The following is a 21,502-nucleotide window of genomic DNA, read 5'->3' as shown; positions in this document are numbered from 1 at the left end:
CCTCCGTCAGTAATAGATAGGCAAAAAGTCAGTCAGATACAGAAGACTCGAACAATATCCACCAACTCGACCTGAGACTTACTGAGCACTCTTCCCAAAACGGCAGAATATACATTTTTTTAAATTTAATATCGAATATTCACCAACATAGACCATGTTCTCGACCATAAAAGAAAGCTTAACAAGTGTAAAATAGTAGAAATCATACAAAGTATATTCTTGGATCATAATGGAATTAAACTAGAAATCGATAACAGATATATCCCAAAATATCTGGCAATTAAATGCATTTCTTCACATAACTGAATATCACTCAGTCATAAAAAGGAATGGAATACTGACACACACTACAAGTAGATGAACCTGGAGACAATACGCTGAGTGAAAGAAGCCAGACACGGAAGGCGGCATCTGACAGGTTTCTATTCCTATGCGGTGTCCAGGATAGGTGAATCTAGAGACAGAAAGTAGACTAGTAGTTGCCAGGGGCTAAAGGGAGGAGGAATGGGGAATGACTGCTAATGGATACACGTTTTCTTCTCAGAGTGATGAAAATGTTCTGCAATTAAATAATGGTGATGGTTACACAATTTTATGAATATATTAAAAACCACTGAATTATACACAAAAAATAAAAAGTAAACTAAAAAACATGATCTAATATTTAGCAACTTGGTTCATACATACGTGCTCTTTCTGACTAGGCCATAAATTCCTCAAAGTTGTATTTTTCTTTCATCCTGAGTCTGGTGCATTTGCCTGAACATTTAAGGTTAATAAAAATATCCCCTGCTGCTGATTGGGAAGGATTCTTATCAGTTAAACTTACAGAGACCACACCTGCAGAGACACGGTGTTCATTGTTGAGGTCTCTGAGGAAGCCCATTGAACCGTATCTCTCTTCCCTGTCCAACTTCTGAACAAACCGTAAAACAAAGGAAAGGAGTGTCAATAAAGTATCGCCTTGAGCACTGCTGAAGGCTGGGTGGAGGAAATGGCGTAGTGGGAGAGCCACCAGGCCTGAAAACTGGCGCCCAGGACATGACAGAGTTACCTGTCCAGGCAGATGGCGCTAAACTGGGGTGGCCCACATGTTTTCTTCATGCAGATTACTCTCAAGAAAAGGTAGGAATGAGATGAAGATAGCCAGTTTATTCTCTCACGTTTTTACTATCAGGTCCATCATGGCAAGCACCTTAAGAGAGAGGAGGGGTGAGTGACATGGCAGGGTGCTGTGGACAGGGTGTCAGAGAGAAGAGAAGCAGAGTAGAGAGATCAGGAGCTTTGCCTGTCTTCCCTTGTTAATAAAATAAGGGATGTCATTCAATAGAAGGAATGAAACTGGCAGGCAGCTAGAGAAAACGTTGACGTACTGATTTGGATTGTTGTGAAAGCCCCTTCTTTTCAGCCAGGCTTGTTCAGAACGCAGTCTCCTTGCGTATTGTAGGAGACACGTGGAACCAATGAGACAGGTTTAAAACCTGTGAGTCAGCCAGTCTTTGTCTGCTCTTCAGGAAGCCCTAATCACAAAAGGCCACAGCAGCGAGGGTGTGACACCAGGATTTGTAATGCTCCCACACAAAACGATCAAACAGGCATAACAAGGATATGATGAAAGTCTGAAGACGTTGCCTTCACCCTAGTGGAAGCATCCAAGGAGAGACGAAGCAGAATTGCCTCTAACCTCAGAAATCTTTCTCAGCTGAAGATGTGAGCTCATCCCAAATTGCTGCTCTGGGTAGGTAAAAAAAGAGACAAAAGAAGAAGAATTTAACAGTAATCTTTATTCAATTTTTATTAAAACAAGCTTTTATAAATATTTGTTTTGTATAAGTCTCTATTTATAGACGCCACTATTAGGAGTTTCATTCATTCACTTATTCAAGAAATATTTATTGAGACTCTGTGTCAGTGTCAGCACTATGTAGTTTCCAGAGATGGAATGGGGACCAACATGGTGGCCTGGCCCCATGATACTTACCTTCTAGAGGAGAGGCCTATCACTAAATAGTCACTTTAGTAAATATACAATACAGAAATATTTTAGGTGCTGGGAAGGAAATCATAAGGTGCTCTTAGGGAGAATTATTTAGACTTGAGTTAAAGACCTCTTTGAAGAAATGATACATGAAGAAGGATGATTAGATTAGTGAAAATAAGTCATTTTGATTGTAGCCATTCTAGTGGCTATGTAGTGGTATCTCCTTGTGATTTTAGATTACATTTCTTTGATGAATAATGATCTTGAACATATGCTTTTTGGGCATTCCTTTATCTTCTTTTATGAAATCTCTGTTCCCTATTTGCCTATTTTTTTTTATTGATGTTTTAATGGTTTCTAACATTGTGAAATTTTGGGTTGTACATTTTTGTTTGTCCATCACCCCATATATGACTCCCTTCACCCCTTGTGCCCACCCCCCACCCCCACTTCCCGGGTAACCACAGTCCAGTTTTCTCTGTCCATGTGTTGGTTTATATTCCACATATGAGTGAGATCATACAGTGTTTGTCTTTCTCTTTCTGGCTTATTTCACTTAACATAATACGCTCCAGGCCCATCCATGTTGTTGCAAATGGGACGATTTTGTCTTTTTTTATGGCTGAGTAGTATTCCATTGTATATATATACCACATTTTCTTAATCCAATCGTCAGTCGAGGGACACTTAGGTTGCTTCCACTTCTTGGCTATGGTGAATAATGCTGCAATGAACACAGGGGTGCATAAGCCTCTTTGGATTGTTGATTTCAGGTGCGTTGGATAGATTCCCAGTAGTGGGATGGCTGGGTCATAGGGCATCTCTATTTTTAATTCTTTGAGGAATCTCCATACTGTTTTCCATAGAGGCTGCACCAATTTGCATTCCCACCAGCTGTGTATGAGGGTTCCTGTTTCTCCACATCCTCTCCAACATTTGTTGTTTTTTGTCTTGGTGATTATAGCCATTCTAACGGGCGTGAGGTGGTATCTTAGTGTTGTTTTGATTTGCATTTCCCTGATGATTAGTGATGTTGAGCATCTTTTCATGTGCCTATTGGCCATCTGTATATCTTCCTTGGAGAAGTGTCTGTTCATTTCCTCTGCCCATTTTTTGATCGGGTTGTTTGTTTTTTTGTTGTTCAATTGTGTGAGTTGTTTATATATTATGGAGATCAACCCCTTGTCAGATGTATGTTTTGCAAATATTCTCTCCCAGCTGGTTGGTTGTCTGTTCATCTTGATTCTGGTTTCATTTGTCTTATAAAAGCTCTTTAGTCTGATAAAGTCCCACTTGTTTATTTTTTCTTTAGTTTCCCTAGTCTGGGTAGGCATGTCATCCGAAAAGATTCCTTTAAAACCAATGTCAAATAGTGTGTTGCCTATATTTTCTTCTATGAGTTTTATAGTTTCAGGTCTCACCTTCAGGTCTTTGATTCATTTTGAGTTAATTTTTGTGAATGGCGATAGCACATGGTCCACTTTCATTCTTTTGCATGTGGCTGTCCAGTTTTCCCAACACCATTTATTGAAGAGACTTTCCTTTCTCCATTGCATATTCTTAGCACCTTTGTCGAAAATTAGCTGTCCGTATATGTGTGGTTTTATTTCTGGGCTTTCAATTCTGTTCTATTGATCTGTGTGTCTGTTTTTGTACCAGTACCATGCTGTTTTGATTACTATTGCTTTGTAGTATGTTTTGAAGTCAGGAATTGTGATGCCTCCTGCTTTGTTCTTTTTCTTTAGGATTTCTTTAGCTATTCGGGGTCTTTTGTTGCCCCATATAAATTTTAGTATTCTTTTTTCTATTTCCGTGAAGAATGTCATTGGGATTCTGATTGGGATTGCATTGAATCTGTAGATTGCTTTAGGTAATACAGACATTTTAACTATGTTTATTCTTCCAATCCACGTGCATGGGATATCTTTCCATTTCTTTATGTCATCGTGGATTTCCCTCAATAATGTCTTGTAGTTCTCATTGTATAGGTCCTTCACCTCCTTGGTAAGATTTATTCCTAGGTATTTTATTCTTTTTGATGCAGTTGTAAATGGTATTATCTTTTTGAGCTCTCTTTCTGTTAGTTCATTATTAGCATATAGAAATGCAACTGATTTTTGTAGATTGATTTTGTACCCTGCAACTTTGCTGTAGTTGTTGATTGTTTCTAACAGTTTTCCAACAGATTCTTTAGGGTTTTCTATATATACAATCATGTCATCTGCAAATAGTGAGAGTTTCACTTCTTTGTTACCTATTTGGATTCCTTTTATTCCTTTTTCTTGCCTAATTGCTCTGGCCAAAACCTCCAGTACTATGTTGAACAGGAGTGGTGAGAGTGGGCAGCCCTGCCTCGTTCCTGTTCTCAGAGGAATGGCTTTCAGTCTTTCCCCGTTGAGTATGATGTTAGCTGTGGGTTTGTCATATATGGCCTTTATTATGTTGAGGTACTTTCCTTCTATTCCCATTTTACTGAGAGTTTTTATCATAAATGGATGTTGTATCTTGTCAAATGGCTTCTCTGCGTCTATTGAGACGATCATGTGGTTTTTATTCTTTGTTTTGTTGATGTGATGTATCACGTTGATTGATTTGCGGATGTTGAACCATCCCTGCATCTCTGGTATAAATCCCACTTGATCATGGTGTATGATCTTTTTAATATATTGTTGTATTCAGTTTGCCAATATTTTGTTGAGGATTTTTGCATCAATGTTCATCAGCGATATTGGCCTGTAATTTTCTTTCTTTGTATTGTCTTTGTCTGGTTTTGGTATCAGGGTGATGTTGGCCTCATCGAATGATTCAGGAAGTGTTCCATCTTCCTCTATTTTTTGGAATAGTTTGAGGAGGATGGGCATTAAATCTTCTTTGAATGTTTGGTAAAATTCACTGGAGAAGCCATCTGGTCCTGGACTTTTATTTTTTGGGAGGTTTTTTGATTACTATTTCAATCTCTTTACTTGTTATTGGTCTATTCAGATTCTCCATTTCTTCTTGGTTCAATTTTGGGAGGTTGTATAAGTCTAAGAATTTATCCATTTCTTCTAGATTGTCCAATTTGTTAGCATATAATTTCTCATAGTATTCTCTTATAATCCTCTGTATTTCCATGGTATCCATTGTAATTTCTCCTCTTTCATTTCTAATTTTATTTACTTGAGCCTTTTCTCTTTTTTTCTTAGTAAGCCTGGCTAAGGGTTTGTCTATTTTGTTTATCTTCTCAAAGAACCAACTCTTTGTTTCATTAATCCTTTCTACTGTTTTTTTGGTCTCAATATCATTTATTTCTGCTCTGATTTTTATTATTTCTCTCCTTCTGCTGGCTTTGGGCTTTGTTTGTTCTTCTTTTTCTAGTTCTGTTAGGTGTAATTTAAGGTTGCCTATTAGGGCTTTTTCTTGTTTGTTAAGGTGGGCTTGTATCGCTATGAGTTTCCCTCTCAGGACCGCTTTTGCTGCATCCCATATGGTTTGATATGGCATGTTATCATTTTCATTTGTTTCCAGATAGTTTTTGATTTCTCCTTTAATTTCATCAATGATCTATTGGTTGTTCAGTAGCATGTTGTTTAATCTCCACATTTTTGTCACTTTCCCAGTTTTTTTTTCCTGGTTCATTTCCAATTTCATAGCCTTATGGTCTGAAAAGATGCTTGTTATGATTTCAATCTTCTTAAATTTATTGAGGCTTGCTTTGTTTCCCAACATATGGTCTATCCTAGAGAATGTTCCATGTGCGCTTGAGAAGAATGTGTAGTCAGCTGTTTTTGGGTGGAGTGCTCTGTATATGTCTACTAGGTCCATCTTGTCCAGTTTTTCATTTAAGTCTAATATTTCTTCATTAACTTTTTGTCTGGATGATCTATCCATTGCTGTAAGTGGGGTGTTAAGATCCCCTACTATTATTGTGTTGTTGTTGATTTCTCCTTTTAGGTTTGTTAATAGTTGTTTTATGTACATTGGTGCTCCTATGTTGGGTGCATATATATTTATAAGTGATATGTCTTCTTGATGGAGTGTCCCTTTTATCATTATATATTTCCCTTCTTTGTCTTTCTTAACCTGTTTTATCTTGAAGTCTACTTTGTCTGATATGAGTATGGCAACACCTGCTTTCTTTTGTTTGCCATTAGCTTGGAGTATTGTCTTCCATCCTTTCACTCTGAGCCTGTGCTTGTCTTTAGTGCTAAGATGTGTTTCCTGAAGGCAGCATATTGTTGGGTCTTGCTTTTTAATCCATCCTGCCACTCTGTATCTTTTGATTGGAGAGTTCAATCCATTTACATTTAGGGTAATTATTGAAATATGAGGTCTTAATGTTGCTGTTTTGTCACTTATTTTCTGGTTCTTTTGCATTTCCTTTGTTTCTTGTCCCATTTGTTTTGGACTGCCAATTCAGTTTGGTTGTTCTGTCTTATGATTCTTCTAGTTTTCTCTTTGTTTATCATATGTGGTTTTAATTTGATTATTTGTTTAGTGGTTACCTTGAGGTTTGGGCAAAAAATCTTCATTATCTGATAGCCTCCTATTTCCTTATACTAAGTCAATTCAGTCACTTTCCTCTTCCCCTTCTAAGTTGCTCTTGTTATACCTTATTCTATCTTGTGTTGTGGCTGTGTGTTTACAGTGATGAGGTTAAATTTATTTTTGGTGAATTTCTTCCTTTGATCTTTGAGTTTAGTATTTAAGTGGTTGCTAACCTATTCCGGTAAAGATCTACTATTTCTCTGATTTTGTCTACCTACTTTTCTCCTTACTCCAAGCTTTGTGTTCCCTTTCTCTTCTTTTTTTCAGGCCTGAGGGCCTTCTTGAGTATTTCTTGTAGTGGGGGTCTCGTGGCCATGAACTCCTTTAGCTTTTGTTTATCTGGGAGAGTTACTATTTCTCCATCATATTTGAAGGATATTTTTGCTGGATAGAGTATTCTTGGCTGAAAGTTTTTGTCTTTTAGTATTTTGAATATATCATTCCAGTCTCTTCTAGCCTGAAAAGTTTCTGTTGAGAAATCCGCTGAGAGCCTGATGGGAGTTCCTTTGTACATTATTTTTTGTTTTTGTCTAGCTGCCCTTAATATTGTTTCTTTGTCGTTGACCCTGGCTAGCCTTACCACTAGGTGTCGTGGTGAAGGCCTTTGTCTGTTAATATATATAGGCGTCCTGTTGGCTTCGCTTACTGGTATTTCCTGCTCCTTCCCCAGATTTGGGAAATTTTCAGCTATTATTTCCTTGAATAGGCTCTCTGTTCCTCTTTCCCTCTCCTCTCCCTCAGGAATACCTATAATTCTTATGTTACATTTTCTAATAGAGTCAGATATTTCTCGGAGTCTTTCTTCATTTCTTTTTAGTCTTAGTTCTCTCTCTTCTTCCATCTGGAGTATATCTGTATTCCTATCCTCTAAAGTACTAATTCTTTCCTCCATATTGTCAGCTCTGTTCTTTAAAGATTCCAGATTCTCCTTTATCTCCTCCATTGTGTTCATCTCCATCAGCACTGATTGGTTTTTCTTTATGATTTCAATCTCTTTTGTGAAGAAACTCCTAATCTCATTTAATTGTTTGTCTGTGTTGTCTGGTATTTCGTTGAGTGTTTTTATGATAGCTATTTTGAAATCTCTGTCATTTAGTTTATGGATTTCTGTGTCTTCGGGGTTGATTTCTGGGTGCTTGTCATTTTGTTTCTGGTCTGGTGATTTCATATATTTTTGCATTGTGGTTCCTGTGTTGGTTTTGATTTTCCTCATCCTGGAATTCTCTGGTTGCAATTTCCACCTGCCGCCACTGTCTGGTGGTAAAGGGCTGTGTAGTCTAAGCCCCCTGCGTTCTGCCCCAGTTTTTCTGCTGCGATCCGCAGTTTTGTTTTGTTTTGTTTTGTTTTGTTTCCCCACTGCGATCCACGGGTCCAGTCCAGTTTGTTCAGGTCTGCCTTGGATCGCTAGGTCTGGTCGAGCTGCAGACTCCGGGTTGCAGGGAGGGGGGAGCTCTCTCTTTTGCCCTCTGGGTCCCTGACATGGGAGGCTTCTCGTTTGCCCCTCTTTATCCGCTCTCTGGGGTGCTCAGATGTTGATGGTAGCCCTGTGGCTCCTCTGAGCCCTCTGTGCGGGCGTTTCCCACTGGCTGAGAGAGCCCAAAGAGCTACAGTTTCCCGCCGAGGGCCGCCCCTCCCCCCTCTCTGGGAGCCGCGCGGCCGGGATCGCTGATCTGATGGGGAGGGAGTGGAGTTCTCCTTACCTCTCCCCACTTCCTCCGGGGGCGCAGCACGTTCCGCACTCAGATGTGCGGCAGTGTGGATCCCTCCGCTCTAGGTTTTCACTGTCTGGGATTCCGTTGTTGGTCTGTGGCTGTTGCTTTTGTTGTATCTTGTGGGGGAAGGATTCATGGGAAAGCTCACTCCGCCATGATGCTGACGTCACTCCCTATTTGCCTATTTTTATTGAGATATTTGTCTTTTTATTGAGTTGTAAGAGTTCTTTAAATATTCTGGAATCAGGTCTTTTCTTTTTCATATATATATTTTGCAAAAAAATTTTCTCCATCTGATATTGTCTGAATGTGCCCCCCCAAAACTCATATGTTGAAATACTACCCCCCGAAGATGATGGTATTAGGAAGTGGGACCTTTGGGAGGTGCTTCAGTCATGAGGATGGAGCCTAATGAATGGGATCAGTGCCTTATAGGAGAGGCTCCAGAGAGATCCCCAGCCCCTTCCACCACGTGAGGGCACAGTGAGAAGGCGCCAGCTATGAACCAGGAAGAGGGCCCTCACCAAAACACGATCATGTTGGCGCCTTGATCTTGGACTTCCCAGCCTCCAGAAATGTGAATGATAAACTTCTGTTGTTGATAGGCTAGGCTACCCAGTCTGTGGTGTTCTGCTATAGCAGCCTGAACGGACTGAGGTACCATCTGTGGCTTGCATTTTCATTTTCTAAATGGTATCTTTTGAAGAACATAAGTTTTAAGTTTAAAGTCAAATTTATCATTTTCTCTTTTATGGCTGGTGCTTTTTGTGTTCTAATATATCTTTGCCTATCCCAGGGCTGAAAAGATTTTCTCCTATGTTATCTTCCAGAAGTTTATAGTTTTAGTTCTTACATTTAGGTCTATGATCCATTTTAAGATGATTTTTCTGTATGATGTGAAGGGTTGAGACTCATTTTTTTACCATATGTATATCCAGTTGTTCCAGCACCATTTGTTAAACATGCAAGGCTTTCCCCACTAAGGTACCTTGGCAACTTTATTGAAAATCAATTGACAATATATGTGTAGGTCTCTTCCTGGGCTAATTAATCTGTTCCATTGATCTACGTCTGTCTTTATACCAATACCACACTGTCTGGACTATTTTAATTTTAGAGTAAGCCTTGAAATCAAGTAGTGTAAGTCCTCCACCTTTATTATTCTTTTTCAAAATTATTTTAGCTATGCATTGCCATATAAATTTCAGAATCAGCTTTTCAATCTCTATGGAAAGGCTGCAAGTGTTTTGATTGGAATTGCATTGAATCTAAATCAAACGGGATAGCATTGGCCCTTTAAGATACCAAGTCTTTCAATTCACAAGCCTCTTGATTTATTTAGATATTCTTTAATTTCTATCAGTACTGTTTTGTGGTTTTGAGTCTACTGGTCTTGCACATATTTTGATAAATTTGTCTTTAAATATTTATCTTTTTATGGTAATGTAAATGGAAATTTTAATATCATTGTAAAATCTTTCAATGCTTTTGATTGATTTTTTATTTCAATAGAAATAAAATTGAGGGCTGGCCCCATGGCTTAGCGATTGAGTGCGCGCGCTCCGCTACTGGCGGCCTGGGTTCTACTGGCGGCCTGGGTTCGTATTCCGGCGCGCACCAACGCACCGCTTCTCCGGCCATGCTGAGGCTCGTCCCACATACAGCAACTAGAAGGATGTGCAACTATGACATACAACTATCTACTGGGGCTTTGGGGGAAAAAAAGGAGGAGGATTGGCAATAGATGTTAGCTCAGAGCCGGTCTTCCTCAGCAAAAAGAAGAGGATTATCACTGATGTTAGCTCAAGGCTGATCTTCCTCACAAAAAAAAAAAAGAAAAGAAAGAAAATTGATTTTTATAGTTTGACCTTTTACCCTGTAACATTGCTAAATTTATTATTTCTATCAATAAGGACAGTTTTACTTCTTCAATTCCAAACTGTATGCTTTTTTCTTGTCTCATTGCACTGGCTAGAACCTCCGCTACAGTGTGGAACAGAAGTGAAAGCAGACATCCATGCCTTATGATCTCAGGGCAAAAATGTTCAGTCTTTCGCCATTACGTATGATGCTAGCTGTAGACTTGTTATAAATGCATTTCACAGGTTGAGGAAATATTGTTCTACTCCTAGTTTGTTGAAGTTCTTCTACTCCTAGTATTGTTAGTAGGCATTAAGTTTTGTCAAATTATTTTTCTGCATCTACTGAGTAAACCTTATCAGTTTTTCCCTTTACTCTGTTAATATGGTAAACTACACTGATTGATTTTAAAATGTCAAACCAACCTCGAATCCCAGAGTAACCCCTCCTTGGTCATGATCCATCTTATATTTTGCTGGGTTTGACTTGCTAATAGTCCATTAACAGATATTGGTCAATATTTCATCTTTTTCTGATTCTTGTAATAGGGCAATGCTGGACTTATAAAATGTACATTCCGCTCCCCATCCCTTATCCACAGGACATATGTTCTAAGACCCCCAGTAGATGCCTGAACCAGCAGACAGTACTGAGCCCTATATATATTATGTTTTTTTTCCCATACATACATGCCTATGATAAAGTTTAATTTATAAATTAGGTACAGTAAGAGATTAACAATAATAACTAATAATAAAATAGAACAATTATAACAATATGCCCTAATAAAAAATACCGTAGATCTTAGCAACCTCAGCATACATTTTTTTTTCTTTCCTTACTAAGGCAAGAACTTTCACCCTTTCACTTTTATGAGTAAGCACTTTATGGCTTCTCTTTGGCACATCTGAATTGCCAGCATCACTGCGCCTGTGCTTTGGGGTCATTATTAAGTAAAATAAAAGTTACTTGAACACAAGCACTGTGATGCCATCACAGCTGATCTGATAACCAAGATGGCTACTAAGTGACTAATGGGTGGGTCGCATATACAGTGTGGATGCACTGGACAAAGGGATGACTCATGTCCCAGGTGGGGTGAAGTGTGATGGCACGTGATTTCATCACACGGCTTAGAATGGTGCACAATTTAAAACTTACGAATTGTTTATTTTTGGAATTTTCCATTTAATATTTGCAGACTGCTGTTGGCAATGGGTAACTGAAACATAGAAAGCGAAACCACAGATAAGGGAGGACTCGTATTGGGAAGCTCACCCTCCTCTTCTATTCTCTGAATGAGTTTGTGTAGGACTGGTAGTATTTCTTCTTTAAATTCACAGAATTCTACAATGAAGCCACCTAGGCCTGGAGTTTTATTATGAGAAGGTTTAAATTCACATTCTTTAATAAATATAGAGATATGCATATTTTATATTTATTCTTGAGCCTTTTTGCTAATTTGCATCATTCAAGGAATTTTTCCATTTAAAAAAGTTTTTTGGGCTGGCCCCATGGCTTAGTGGTTAAGTGCACGCACTCTGCTACTGGCGGCCACTGGGTGCGCACCGGCGCACCGCTTCTCTGGCCGTACTAAGGCCGTGTCCACATACAGCAACTAGAAGAATGTGCAACTATGACATACAACTATCTACTGGGGCTTTGGGGAAAAAAAAAAGGAGGAGGATTGGCAATAGATGTTAGCTCAGAGCCGGTCTTCCTCAGCAAGAAGAGGAGGATTAGCACAGATGTTAGCTCAGGGCTGATCTTCCTCAAAAAAAAAAAAAAAAGTTTTTTGATTTACTGATAAACTATTTTGTAGTATTTCCCTATTATCCTTTTAATGTCAGGAGTGTCGATGGTGATATGCCCTCTTCATTCCTCATATTGGTAATTTGTGTCTTTTTTTCCTCTCTCTCTCTCTTTTTTGATAGGTCTAGCTAGAGTTTGGTTAATTTTATTTGTCTTTTTAACAACAAATGATGTTTGGTTTTATTGATAATTTGATATTATTTCTCTGTTTTCTATTTAATTGATTTTTGGTTTATCTTTATTATTTCTTTTATTCTGGTACTTTGGGTTCAGTTTGCTCCCCCTTTTTTAGCTTCTTGAGAAAGAAATTTAGATACTTGATTTTAGATATTTCCTTTCTTTTAAAGCTATACATTTTCCTTTAGTCCTATTTTACTGGATCTCAAAATGTTTATAGGTTGTGTTTTCATTATTATTTAATTCAAAACATTTTCTAATTCTGCTTTGGGTTTCTTGGTTAACCCATTGGTTACTTAGAATTATGTTGTTTAATTTTCAAATACTTGGGAATTTTTCAGTTATCTTTTTTTTTTTTTTTGGTGAGGAAGATTGGCCCTTCGCTAACATCTGTGCCCATCTTCCTCTATTTTGTATGTGGGTCACCACCACAGAATGGCTTGATGAGCAGTGTGTCGTTCCGCGCTTGGGATTCAAACCTGCGAACCCTGGGCCGCCGAAGCAGAGCTCACAAACTTAACCACTACGCCACTGGGCCAGCCCCTTCAGTTATCTTTCTATTATTGATTTCTAATTTAATTTCATCAAATCAAGAGAAAATACTTTGCATAATTTCAAGCTTTGTAAACGTATTGAGACTCACTTTATGGACCAAGATATGATCTAATGTGGTAAATATTTTATGTATATGTGAAGAGAATATGTATTCTGCCATCATTAGCTATGGTACTCTATAAATATCATTTAGGTCAAATTGGTTGATAGTGTTGTTCAAACTTTTTCTGTTTTTAATCATTTTGTATCCACTTGTTCTATCAATAACTGAGAGAGAGGTGTTGAAATCTCCAACTATACTGGTGGATTTGGCTGTTCTGCTTGCATTTCTGTTGTTTTTTCCTTCATATATCTTGAAGCTCTGTTATTAGACACTTTTAGCTCACATCTTCCGAAAAGCAAACATTGAGACATGAATATACGTACAAAAGATTTATTGGTGGAAATGCCTGTGAAAGGTGAAGAGGAGAAGGTGTGAAAATGCAGGGAGAGTCTTCAGACCATGAGATGGTTCTAACAACTGTCATGAAGAGAGGAGAGGAGGAGGCATGGGGTTGAAAAAGTCTTGGGCAGCTGTGTAGTACCTAGAAAGGTTCAACGAGACTGATGAGGAAATCCTTAATCCAGTGTTTCCCACTGGAGGAATTCTACATTGCACAGGAATGGGCTTATCTTAAATCCTCTGCTATGCTTAGTCATTGGCTTGGAGCAGTCTCAGAAAGCATGGTCTCAGTGCAAGCAGAGAGGTGGGTCCAGGGAACAGCAGCTGGGGCCTACAGTCAATACTATGGGGCATTTTCCTCTGGTCTGCTCTCTTATCTGCTAATTACAGCATCTCTGTCATTTCTGAGTTTGTTTCTATTGATTTATTTTTTTCTTGTGCTTATAGGTTACACTTTCCTGATTTTTTGCGTTGCTAGTAATTTTTTTTTTTTTTTTGTGAGGAGGATCGGCCCTGAGCTAACATCTGCCATTCCTCCTCTTTTTGCTGAGGAAGACTGGCCCTGGGCTAACATCCATGCCCATCTTCCTCCACTTTATATGGGATGCCGCCACAGCATGGCTGCCAAGCAGTGCATCGGTGTGCGCCCGGGATCCGAACCGGCGAACCCTGGGCCGCAGCAGTAGAGCATGTGCGCTTAACTGCTTGCGCCACTGGGCCAGCCCACATTGCTCGTAATTTCTGATTGGATACTAAGTATTGCAAATGTCACATTGTTGAATGCCTGGAATTTATTATTCTCCTTTAAAGAGTGTTGATATTGGTTTTGGCATTTCTTGTAAATCAATTTGATCTTTTCATGGCTTGTTTTATGGTTTTGTTGGGGAAGATCTAGTATGGCCTTGACCCTAGTTTGGCCCTAGTACAAAGGTGTGAACCCTCTGGGGCTCTACAGAATGCCTTTGGTATTCAGTAAGGATTTATCCCTCTGACTCATGGGAATTCAAACATCTCATAGTCCCATATGAAGTCTGGGAATTGTTTGGTTTAGATTTTCATGATAGTTGTTCTTTGCCCAATCTCATGGCATACACAGATCCCTACTCATCAAAGACACAGGAGGACCCCACGCAAGTTTCTTGAGTTCTTTTTTTTTGTGTAACTCCCTCATCTATGGTTCTCCACTCTGCAAATTCCAGTTGCCTAACTCTTTCTGAAATTCAGTCTTTATCTCCTCGACTCAATGTGATCACCTTGATCTGCTTGGGTTTTCCTCCCTGCACTGCAGTCTGGAACATTCCTCCAGCTGGGGCATAGGGCTCGCCTCACTTGTCTCCCTTCAATCTGGAACCATAATCTTACACTGACTGTTTACCCATGCCTGAAATGTATTTTTCCACTGTCCTCATCGTTTATCACAGAACAGTGAGTACAGTGCCCTAAACTCTGTCATGACCTAAGAAAGAAATCTCACTTAAGGATTTTCCTCAAGAGAATGATATGACGTCATTTGTTACAATTCTTCTCCCTCATTGGCGGCAGGAACAGATATTGACACAGTTAACACAAGTAAAACTAGATTAAATGCAAAATAGATACACAAACAATACATTTTGGTAGCTGTTAAACCATCCATGTACTATCTTGTTCCTTACTTGCCTATGTGTGACAGGCTTATCAATCTTGCCAGGTTGTAGGGTTCTCAGTCCTTCTCCCCTTCAGTGCTACTTACATCCCAAGGAACTCAATAGAGACACACAAGTAGATAGATTGTGCTCAGCTCAAGGAGTTAGCTGTACAGTCCAGTGCTGTGAAAGGAGTCTGGCTTCTCCTTGACACTGAGTGGATTATCACTACCTTGGAACAGCAGTAGCAGCATCGGAAGCAGTATGATGGAGACTACAAGAGAAGCCTTCCAAGGTCCTGAAGAGAAAGCCTCCACATGTGAGGCACCATGTGTTAAATGAAGAGTGAGTACAGCCATCACAGAGTGAACAGTTGAATCCTCATCTGTCACATTCTGAATTAGAATACAGTAATGTAGCTGTTATTACCTTTTGATTATACATACCACACACATCCTACTGTATCATCCAGCATAAAACATGCTGATTGAAATGAGAACATTTCACTTGAAAGTGCTCCTTCAGGCATGGTGCCCCACACAAAACAATCACCTTCTTTCAGCCCCGGTAATTCATATCTTAAAGGCATTTATTCAAAATCTCATGGCATTCACTGTTCCATTTCTTTTTATTATCAGCTCTGTAAGTTGGCTGGGCCAGACGTGGTTACTTCTGTCTGGTCTCAGCTGAGGAACCCCGAGTTCAGCAAATTTAAAAGGTGAATTTAGCCAGAACTACAGCTCATAAACAGTAGAGATCCTGGCTCTTACTCTTCCTTATATTAGAGGTAAAGATAATAGATGCCCAATATAGATTGACTTACTGGTTGGTAACTGATTGATTCAGTGCCATGTGGTAAATTATATGCAGATCTAGAGCCAAAATATTTGTTGTCTCATTTTAAACTTCAAAAATCTAACCAAAATTACTTACCTTTCTCCCACAACAGAAACATTTGCACCAAGTCTAGGCTATACATGGGTGTACTAAGAAACAAAGATGAAATTGTCTTCTATTAATGGTGTTTTTATGTTTCTCCCTTTGTCACCTCCATTTAAACAGAGATCAAAGTGGAAACAGGATTGAAGGGGATAGAGATAGAAAACAGAGAGAGAAGTGCGTAGGTTCTCTCTTCTCAGTCTTGGCCCACTTCGTATTTGTTCAAGGACAGAGTTCACAAGAGAGTAAGTCAGAGCCTCTGTCTTGCACTGTAAACAGACAGACAGTGGGACTATACTTTGAAAAAACAGGTCTATAGAGCTGTTCCATTCTTAGATAGCTAGTGTCGAATTTTCATCCTTTCAATTTGTTGTAGTCATTCCATATGAAGCCTGTAGCAGGGTCCCAGCTTCCCGAACTTCTGTCCAAGGTAGAGGGCTTAGCCTCCACACCTGTCCATGAGGCTTCCTCCATTCATTCCTCTGAACCCTACGTCCTCAGTTCTGATGGAAGATTCTTATTAAGTATTAAAGAAAATTTATCTCTGGTTATTATTTTGTTCTGAGCTTATGCTTCATACTTTCAGCTAATGCTCTTCTCTGCTTGTGGTAGATTTATTGAAGAAATAGCTCTGATTCTTCACTCCTTCAGAAAAGAGGCAGAGCCTATCCTCCATTCCTTAAATCTGAGATGACCTTGTAACTTGCTTTAGGCAATTGAATGCAGGGGAAATGACATGGTGTCATTTCCACGTCTGTGTCTCAAGAGGTGGTGCATGTTTCCTCTTGCTCACTATCGAATCCACCTCCACAATGAAAGCAAGCCTGAGCTAGCCGGCTGGAGGAGTAGGAGAGACATCAGAGAGGGCTGAGGCATCCCAGTCACCCCAACTAAGGCCGCCCTAGAGCAGCTGCCTAAGGAACACAGCTGACCTCAGACTCAAGAGCAAGTTCGTCCAAGATCAGCAGAACTACTCATAAGGCCCATCAAGTCATGAACAATAATAAATGGTGGTTGTTTAAGCCACTATATTTTAGAGTTGCTTGTTGTACATATCCTTAATTATAGCAACAGATAACTGATATGCTGCCATCATCGTAAGTGTTTAGAGATTCATTTATCTTTATGGATATATATATGTATATATCACATCTAATATAAATAATTTCCTAATTTGTGATACCCACAAAGATAAATTTATATTCACCTGTAATAGTTTCAAAAACATCCTGATTAAAGATGGAAATACCACACATGTGCATTGGGCAAAACAATGGGGCCTCTGGTGAACTGAGGATCATTCACAAAACCCTTTTATTCCTCTTTCCTGAGTATGTCATGTGCTCATTCCCTCCTCCAGCGATGTTTCTGAAGCACCCACAGCGCGCTCTACCCTGAGTGTGGCACCGCCGTCTGTCCCGAATCTTGCTGAGGAGATTTCAAGCCTGAGTCTGCGACTTTGCCAGAGGCAGAGGTGAGTTCAGGGGAGCTGAGCTACCTGGTTCCTCGTGGTGCTTGAGAATGTCAAGGAGAAGACAGGGAGGAAGCTCTCCCTCGGTCACATGGCATTCATCAATCACACACTTCCTTAGCTGAGTCCTCTCAGCAAATCTTGAAGGTAGTAAAATATATAGAAACAATTATAAAACCAGAAGCACTAGTATTAAATAGCAAGGAGCCAGCAAGCCGAGGGAGGCTTTAGATCACAGAAGAGACTTAAATCCCCTTGATACCTCACCCTACAAGTAAGCTAACGTCATAAAGTTCTTCAGATACTTTTCCGAGAAGTTAGTCTCTCCTGCCCTGCTGAGTGGCTCACACTCTCAGCACTGGCTCCAGTTCCGTGTGGATTGAGGCAGTTTGAGCGGGGAGTGTGTTTCCCTGCAAGTCCATTAGAATAACGAGTGTTATCCTTGCCGAGTAACAGGGCAACTTACCCTGCAGACCCAGAATCTGATGCACATCACAATTCTGAGGCAAGGAAAAGGTATTAATCCTTTTCTCTAGTTAAGAAACATGAAAGGTTTCTGTTGTGGAAGATCAAGATTTGGCCACCCTGAAATATATCTCTTTACCTTGATTGTTTTCTCTGACGGACATTTGACCTCCCCCACTAACTGCCTAAAGAATTTGATATAGTAACTCCTTCCTGGAACAGATCTTCTATCTGATGGCTGTGATATAACATAAAATAGATGTTACAATAGGAAAGGCACCAACAAGCCCATCTTATCTGAAGTTCTGTCTCTCTGGCCACATTCTCTAAATGGCCCTGCAAGGAGTTGCCAGACAAACATTTACGTTTATAAGGGAAATCTCCATTTGTAAAGGTATCTCCCTCTCCGTATTGGGAAGAGGGGGGATGACCTCATTTCTAGAAACTTATCAATGTGGAAGGTGAGGCCTTAAATCTGCATAATAACCGTACTCTTGTTTACTGTGCTTTAGTGGTAATCTCCTGTAACTGACTCCCCCCACCCCCAACATCCTCCTGTGTCTTTAGCTGAAGATGGTATTTAAGATGAGAATTTCTGCTATTGTGTTGAGAAACACAGTGTCCCTGGTTTCTCCCATGTATACATGTTATTAAACTTGGTATTATTTTCTCTGGCTAACCTGTCTTGTTAATTACTTGGCCAGCCATAAGAACCTTAAGGGAAAGGGCAGAGGGGGATTCTCCCTTTTCCCGTACACTGTAATAACTAATACAATGTTTAATGCTTGTCTGCTTACAGGCAAGAGGCTCTTTCTAATTGGAAAACAGCTAGGACAGCTAGTGATGTACTTAACTCAAAAGAATTTAAGAATATCCCGAGTTAAACAATGTTCTTGAGAGAGCCACATCTGCTCTGCTATCTCTAACAATCTCTAAGTATATCTTCCACAATCATCCTAAAGAGAGCAAGGGTACATGTGAGCCTTTAAAAAGAAAAATGTACCGATTGTATCTTTCAATCAGTTTTAGCAAAGATAAGCCTGAAAGGTAGGACTCCAGAACTTATTAGACTAGCCACAACCCGACCTGCCAACCCCAAGGAAAGAGTACATTCTGTGATTCACTCAATGCAAATGTGGGGTCACTGGGAGTTGTCTTTGGAGGAAAAGGAGATTCTGGATGTAGCCTACTGGTTTGGAAAATGAGCATAACCAACCTCAGGAGTAGATCCACTTTTGCTTTGTGTCTAAGGTACTAGATGGGGTACAAAATTGGATTTCTATGTGCCAGACATTTTAGAAGCATTGTCTAATTTAATCTTCCCAAAAATCCAAGGAGATGGGTCTAAATTTATCCCTGTTTTAAAATATTAGAAAATGGAAACTCAGAGATGTTAAACGGCTTGTCCACGGCCACACAGTAAGAAATCAGTCAAGCTGGTATTCATATCTTATCTCTTGCCAGCCTGGAGTCCTGACCACTCTGTTGAATTGCTTTCTCCATGTCACCTAATATCTAGCTTTTTAGCCTTAACCCTACCACTCTTCCCTGTGCATATGTTTCCCTTCCACATGCACGTGGGTCTTGCCACTTCTGTATGAACAGACGTTACTTTCGTGCCTGTAAGTTTTGCTCATGCAGGTCTTCTCATCCGTCACTACATCCTTGCCTGTCAGACGTCTTACCCACTTCCCATTGCCCCGTTTACACTCCGTCTGCACCATGGAAACGTTTCTATCTTCTCTCTACTGTTGGTTCCCACAGTAGTTGGTCAGGTCCACTTTATAATTTAGCAGAGCATGGTATTTCTGTAGAGTGTCCAAAGTTTTGATATTCTGTTTACCTTAATAGATCATCAGTTCTTGAGGTTAGGGTCTACATTTGATTTTATTATGCTCTCTTCAGCACAGTGTCATGTACATAGTAATTGCTCATGAAATATCTGTTGAATGGAAAGCAAACAGGTAAGATTCAGCCTCACAGCCATCAAAGAATCCCTTACTCTTGAACCTCATCTGACTTGTTCACCTTGGTATCCTCAGAGCCCAGCACAGTTGTTAGTACATAATAGATGCTTGTCAAATGTTTGTGGAATAAATGAATGAATTTAATTATCCTGAAGGATACAAACATATTACCGCAGCCCTGTGGTTAAGATTACAGTTACACTGATCTGGGTCCTTGGCCCGGCCTCTTATTACTTTCAGACATTAACCTCTCAAAGGCTCTGATTCTTCATCTGTGAAATGGTGGTAACAGTGGCATGTCCCTGGCCAAGACAGTGGTGCTCATTAAGCAGCTCCCATGCTCCCCTCCATTTCCCAGCCTCCTCTACAGTTGGTCTGGGGCATGTGACTTTCTAGCCAATAGTTTGTGAGGGGAATTAAAACATGCCAATTCTGGTCTGATAGAGATAAGAGAAGATGTGAGTTCTTCACACTTTGTTTCTAACTATACAGACAGAAGATCCAAGAACCTAGAGATGAAGCGTGGCAAGATGGGAACAGCCTGGATCACTTTGTCACTATTGGAGTAGAATGACCAAGGAAATGACAACAGATTCTGATGTGAGTAAGGAACAAACCTTACCTTTGTCAGGTCATTGAGATTTCAGGGTTTATTTATTACTGCTGTCTGACCTGTCTTATTCTGACTAATATCTATCCTCTAGAATTGTGAGGACTAAAGTAGATAATGAATATCAACTGTTTAGTTCAGTGCCTGGCACATAGCAAGTACTCAATACATTATAGTTTTTATTGCTATTACTATTATTATTATTACCAATTACTGTGGGGACCACTGTTTTTCACCTGGATGTCTCTGCTCTGTCTCTCTGTCTCTGTCTCTCTCTCTCATCTTTCTCGTGCATACACACACATACATGCACATGGGGATGAACGAAGTTGCAGGGTGTTGCTGCAGTTTCTGATGCATGGGGCTGATGGCTTTATTGGGGGACACTCGCACAAGTCAAGAACTAGAAAGCAGACAGAGGTTTCAGAGATTTAGCAGAGGTTAGCAGAGGTTTCTACACATGAAACCTCTGGAGAACATCCCTTTGGAACCACCTGAGACCTCAGCTCACAGTTCCCTCTGTTTCCTCTGATAAATAAATGGCAAGCAATGGGATATATTGGAGCACATGAAGAAGCCATTTGGGGTAAAACTAATGCAGTCTGAGTTTGTTTTTCCAACAGGGCCTGTCACCTTTAAACATGCATTGTGTATCTGCTTTGCCATGTCCCGAAGAGAAGAGTAAATGCCCTTAAGATAAGGATGCAACTTCCCCCACATTGGCATTTCTTTAATGATAAGCATTTATCCCTAGGCTAGGATTTGATTGATGCACTCATCCTGTGACCACCCAGCTCGAGATGACAGACCTGACACCAGCCACGCCCATCGAGACAGCAGACCTGCTCCCCGCTGTGTCCATCAAGAGCTATTCTGACAGGGCAATCTGGCAGGGCGATCTTGTGGCTATTGTAAAATGGACATTGCAATCATATGTGATACATGCTCTTTGAGGGTATATAACCGCTCTGTACACCACACTTCTTTGGTGCCCTGCCTTCCTCGGGGAAGGAAGGCCCTGGGCTATGGTCCACAAAAGTTGGCTCATAATAAACTCACCCCAATTTTGATTTATAGATTGAGTATGAGTTATTTACGTCGACACCTCCTTCACAAAAGCACAGAGCTGGCTTTCTGGTTGATATAATAGATTTTAAAGAGTTTTGTGCTCTGGATGTGTCCTCAGAGGCCTCTGAAAAATAAGCACATTTTTAAAAACAAAAAAGAATAAACAAGAGAAAATAGCTCAGCAAGAGAAAGAAAAAAACATAAGCCATTGCTTCATTACAGAGCCATGGGCAGGCCCCTCAAAGACAGCAGCCTTTACAAATGATTTCTTGGAAAAGCTTTTTTTGCCTT

The 21,502-nt window shown here is 40.0% G+C and overlaps 1 long non-coding RNA gene across 7 annotated transcripts; it reads left to right on the top strand.

Moving 5' to 3' along the window:
* Window positions 1–1,359: 1,359 nt before the first annotated feature.
* LOC131396711 (uncharacterized) lies at window positions 1,360–21,219 on the top strand. 7 transcript variants are annotated; one of them, XR_009216665.1, is made up of 6 exons: window positions 8,485–8,797; window positions 14,934–15,036; window positions 15,754–15,875; window positions 16,963–17,104; window positions 20,026–20,133; window positions 20,898–21,219. It is a non-coding gene; the product is annotated as an uncharacterized LOC131396711 (long non-coding RNA). The 7 variants fall into 7 exon arrangements; XR_009216668.1 differs by lacking the exons at window positions 8,485–8,797; window positions 14,934–15,036 and adding an exon at window positions 1,360–1,738; XR_009216667.1 differs by lacking the exon at window positions 14,934–15,036 and having other exon boundaries at window positions 8,489–8,797.
* Window positions 21,220–21,502: the final 283 nt, after the last annotated feature.

Source organism: Diceros bicornis, chromosome 34, assembly GCF_020826845.1.
Source record: "Diceros bicornis minor isolate mBicDic1 chromosome 34, mDicBic1.mat.cur, whole genome shotgun sequence".
Taxonomy (NCBI): domain Eukaryota; kingdom Metazoa; phylum Chordata; class Mammalia; order Perissodactyla; family Rhinocerotidae; genus Diceros; species Diceros bicornis.
Note: the sequence above shows the minus strand (reverse complement) of the source record. Positions and strands in the feature narration are given on the sequence as shown.